Here is a 6,000-nt window from a genome sequence, read left to right on the forward strand (position 1 = left end):
TGCCTGACAGAGTGAGGAAAGGAAATTTACTAATTTAGTGAGAAGTAGTTTCATGCTGACTTATTCAAGATCCAAGAACCTTGGGTTCATATAGAAGTTGGGAAGAACTATGGCAGTGCATGTATATGGTAGTTATAATACTTGTGGAAAGTAGTAAATATTACTAAAGTGGTTATATATTTGTGAATTGTGATGATCGATTCATGCATTTACATTGGGGAAAAATGGTCAAGTTTAATAAGGATTAGTGTAATAGGTTGTATAGTGGTCTGCTTGCTTAATGTTTGCAGCCTGCACTCATATATCTATGCATATATTGGTGGTTTAAGTATCGCCATCAGAGTGGTAACGGAAAGGGAAAGACATAGGTATCGGTTGATGGTCACACGGTTTAGCATTTTTGCTGGTACATATATCCGTGCATATACTTTCATACTCTTATGAACGCATTACTTTTATCTTTGTTATTATTTAGTTCAATATTTATAAAAGAAAAAAAGCAAGCCAGTTTTATTTAGTATATATGTGAAAAGAGGAAAAGAAAAAGCCAAAAGACGACACTTTGTTATTATTTAGTTCCGCACTTTTTGACTCGGAGTATTCAACCCCTCATTCGCCTAGCCATCATTATTCTCCATTGTCAACTTTTCTTTTGGCTCCTTGTCAATTGATCTTATTCCTGTTCTTGACCGAGAATCAATATCATATGATAGGATCCTTTCTCACCCATTCTCATTTGCCTTACTCTAACAGGTCTGATTGCATCGTTGAAGATGCTTCTTTTCTCTTGCATAGGGACCATAGTATATACCTGTGGGGAAGGCGTGAAAATAAGACTGGAGGGCTGTGGAATAGATGTCGAGGGTCCTGCAGTCGGTCCATGAACCTAATAGGGCTAGACTGGTTTGGGGTTCACAAAAGACAACGAACAAGTCGTGTAGGACTGCAAAGCCGTGCTGAGGTCATTCAACAACTTCATGATTAGTCGACTTTGAAAAGGCATGTAACCGGCGCCTTTCGAAGCCTAAGCCCTTTAATATGAAGCGATGGAGGTGAGCGGTTATGCATTTCTTCGCTTAATTATAAAATTGTTCCAATAATAAAAACAGGGACAATTTGCATCTTCTGTACATATTTTTTACATCTTTTACACAATATACTATTATAATATGAATACTTTGTTGTAAATTTCATGACCTTTATAAGTAAACTTTAATAAGAAAACCACTAATAAGTCTTAAACAAAAATAATCACCAGAGAGAACCACTATAAAAAATCGTTCATTCGGTGCCACCGATAGAAACTATTTACTTCCGTCGCATTGGACACTTTGCTGTTATTATATTCACGTCAAAATAAAAAAAATTGAAATGAATTAAAAGAGTTAATTGTAAAAATGAAAAGTTTAAATATAGGTTTTAGGTAAAATAAAACAAGTATTAAAGTAAAACAAATAAAATAATAGGTTTTTCTTCACTGAAATCATCATGTATCATGAAAATTATCGTGCATCAATTGTTTGTATTACTTCATGCATCAATTTAACCATGATGTTAGTGCATGATTTTCAGTGACATGAGCATTCTAGATATGTGACATATATTCATTTATATATTCAAGTCTTGTAATTTATCTTGTAATTACCGTTTGTCAGTAATATTACATTGGCATATATTGTTGATCAAACTGGGATCCATTTATGTTTATATGTTTGTTTATTATTTGTATTTTCCAGGTTTTAGACATTACATGTAAAAAGTCATTAAGTTAATATTGTTTTTGCGTTTAACAACAGTTGAAAGATTAATTTAATGTACTGCCAAAAGGAAGTTAAGTTATTTGTGTTTCTCCGTATCCACAACAGGAGAAATAATAACTTAAGTTATACTTTCAATGCGTAATATAGACGACGTTGTTTCCGCGTATTCACTGCAGTGAAAACGTTGTCGTAGCTAATGTTGTTTTTGCGTATTTTTACAGCAGTAGAAACATTTGCTGAGTTAATGTTCTTTCTGCGTTTTGACAGCAGGAAAAAACATTAACTAAATATTCCTAAGTGTTATTTGAGGGTTCTCAGGAACGAGCAAAAGTTTGCTTGTGGAGAGAACACTCAAATGGTCATTTGAGAGTTTCTGTGGGTAGTACTCGACTCACGCACGAACCACAAACACACACCCGGCCCCAAACGGCTCGTAAACTGCAGATTACCACGTGTTTGGTAAGGTGCGTCCGGAGAGCCGTTCCCCGTGTGTTAAGTATTCACGCAAAAAGGTGGTAGATTTATATCACCAAAGATAGATACGAAAAACCGTGGGCTATCTCGAGGAATTCCACACCTCGACATATCTTTAAGTCAATCTCGGTTCGATAGAAGGATAAGACCCGAAGGACTTACAACTGGTATCAGAGCCACAGGTTTTTATGACCTTGGTTAGAGATTGACCACGGTTTTTGGTATCCCGTTTTTTGCGTGTTTCTTAGGTGGAGATTTTTTTTGGGTTCGTTTGAAATAAAGGTTCAAACTTGACACCAAAATAAGACATATCTCAATCCTACATATTATTTTCTCAAGGTTTCATTGATCAAGTAACAATATTAGGTTCTAGATCTAAGAAAGATTGAAAAATAGTGTGTACCGTGTTTTGCGTGTTCTTGGTACCGTACCATTTGCGCGTACTCGGTACTGTACCTTTTGCTTGTTTTTGATACTACCTAGGCAGTTAGCGCATTCATGTGGTTTGCGTGTTCTTAAGGTTTTGAGAGTTATTGTGGTTTGTGTGTTCCTACACTTTTGCGTGTTCTCATTTGCGTGTTCTTATGTCTTGCGTGTTTATAGGTTGAACCATATACACAATGGTAGCAAAATATCTTAACCAATTAATACTAATGGACCATGAGACCGGTAAGGGTAATTCACCACCCAAACTGATGATCATTGACCAATACTTTTCTTGGAAAGGTCGATTCGAATCCTTTATGCAATTCACGGATATTAGAATGCGGACTTGTATGACCGAAGGATATAGTGCCCCAACATATGAGAACAATGGTGTTAACATAGTATACGCTTACCAAGATATGACTGAATCTAATAAAAAATTGTATGAGGCAAAGAAATAGGCACTATCATGTTTAAAAATGTTATTGCCACAAGAAATATTACATTTATTTAATGGATTCAATACATCAAAAGAACTTTGGTTAGCATTAAAGAATCATTGTGAAGGGGATGAAACACTAAAAAAGAATTGAAGAGACCTTCTAAAGCATCAGTATAATGTGTTTAATGGGTTAAGAAGTGAAAACTTAGATCAACTAATTACACGATATTATCATTTGCTAGCAGAGTTGCAAGCATTTGAGGTTACGTATTCTGAGGAAGAGAAAGTCAAGAAATTTTTGAGCTCTTTGCCAGAAAAGTGGAACCATTACATTACCACTTTGCAAGAGAAAGCAGATTTCGGCGACATGTCTTTAATTCAAAAAGTTGCTAATTTTAGGGGACAAAAAATGAAACTAAAGAGGAAGGAAACATGATATAATAATGCTCAAATTTCCGAGCTTTATTTTGGTAGGCCTATGATCAATGTAAGTCCAGGTTCCCCAGAAGGAAGCACAAAGGCATTCTTGGGTGAAGATGATGACTTACAAAAGATCTCGTTTGACTCTGAGGGGAACATATGTCTTGTTTTAAGTCAGAGCGACAATTTAGGCAACCGTGGATATCCTACCTCCAGTGCTAGTTCCACCGTGCCTATAAGTGTCAAATGTGCGGAAAGTCACTTATATTTGTGACATCATATGAACAGTTTATCTAAGGAAAGGTTCAAGATCCGAGTCTTATAGATGAAGACTATGAGCAAATTGACCCTTTGGACTTAGAAGAGTGGATCTGCAATGGCAAATGGCTATGCTGACTCTTCGGGCTAAACGGTTCTTATGAAGAACATGGCGAATGGTCATGGGTTCCAAGCTTGGCTTTGATAAGTCAAAGATAAAGTGTTACAATTGCAAGGGCATTGGACACTTTGCTAAGGAATGCCAAAGACCTAAGAAGGATGATAGGTCTATTGTGACTCATCAAAACTTCAATCAAGGTGGAACAGTACCTTCATCTTCTAATATCTCAAAATAAAGGTCATTCTATGATGAATCTAATGGAAAACTAGGCTCGATTGACCAAAGTACGTCAAGAGCATTAGTGGTCCAACAACAAGATGGATCATATGACTGGAGTTTAAGAGTCAATGAAGAAGATAACGCTTATGTTGCCGAAGTTGATTCAAGAAGCAGTAATGTCCCTTCTAATGATATGTCATCTCAAGAATCAACAACCCTACTGATGAAAAGGTTCCTTTCCCTTCACACTTAAGGTCTTCACTAAAAGGTGAAACATCAAGTGTAAAAGGTGGTAATGATTGTTCAAAGGAAGAAGATGTGAAGATTCCTGAGAACTTGGGAGTAAGGGATCTAGTTACCTTTATGATAAATTTGCATGCTCCAGAGCAACTTTTAGATTTTTCTTTGCAGTCATTAATTAATGTTTGCAAGGATAATTTTAAAATATCTCAAACGGCATGTGAATTGTATCTAAGGGTTAATGATTTACAAAAGAAGTTAGATGAGGATCAAGAAGAAAAATCTCTCTTGAGACAGCAAGTGAACATCTTGACTAAAAGAGAAAATGATCTTTCAAACAAGATTAGATGTAATGAAAGAGAGAATGATTGTATAAGGAATGAGTTGAGGGAGATTAATCTTAGAAAACAATTATGACAAGAAAATCATGAAAAATTGAGTGATGAGTATGCTTATGTGCAAAAGGAACTACTCTCAGCTCAATCCGAGATTACCGAGTTACAGTCCCGAATTGACAAAATGAGAGATATTCGAATTATGACAAGTCATGCATATGAGAGCATTAAAAACGGAAACTGTCATAGTTTTGAAGGACTCTCAAATAAAAAGAATTATAATGTTGAAATTCCTCCTCCTGTCAATCATATCTATGATCCCATTGTTGAAGTGTGTGATGATGACAAAAGGACCTCTTCTGACAATGTGAAAGAACAACAAGAGAAGCCAAAATCATTGAAACAAACCAAATCTATTTGTGATAAGGGTTCAATCACTCACTACACTCTTAAAGGAAGTAGAAAAGTGCTCACCGAAAAGGAATATTCCTTGGAAAGTATTTAACCAGATTTAATTGACAAGGTTTCGAGGTTGATGTGACTGACTTTGAGCAGCATAATAGACAATTCAGAAAATTGAGTCCTAGAAGATTGTCATCAAAGAAGTTCAATAAAAATCCTTCTTTTACTAAATCAGAAACTGATCCTACTGCTCAATCAAAGGCTACTCCTGAACGATTTACTAAATTGAAGTCTCAAGAGATAATGTCTCAAGTTTCAAATCCTCATGTTTTGCATGTGCAAGATATACATCAATTATATCATGAAAAGGATAAAAAGAAAAGGATGAAAACTATTGACAGAATCTCTTGCTTCATTTGTAGAGAAAGGGGACATGTAGCAAGAAAACTATTGAGCATTCTAGATTTGTGACGTATATTCATTTATATATTCACGTCTTGTAATTTATCTTGTAATTACCGTTTGTCAGTAATATTACCTTGACATATATTGTTGATCAAACTGGGATCCATTTATGTTTATATGTTTGTTTATTATTTGTATTTTTTGCAGGTTTTAGACATTACATGTAAAGAGTCATTAAGTTAATATTGTTTATGCGTTTAACAGCAGTTGAAATATTAATTTAATGTACTTCCAAAGGGAAGTTAAGTTATTTGTGTTTCTACGTATCCACAACAGAAGAAACAATAACTTAAGTTATACTTCCAATGGGTAATATAGACGACGTTGTTTCTGCGTATTCATTGCAGTAGAAACGTTGTCGTAACTAATGTTGTTTCTGCGTATGTTTACAGCGGTAGAAACATTGGCTGAGTTAATGTTGTTTCTGCGTCTTGACAA

Source organism: Erigeron canadensis, chromosome 1, assembly GCF_010389155.1.
Source record: "Erigeron canadensis isolate Cc75 chromosome 1, C_canadensis_v1, whole genome shotgun sequence".
NCBI lineage: Eukaryota > Viridiplantae > Streptophyta > Magnoliopsida > Asterales > Asteraceae > Erigeron > Erigeron canadensis.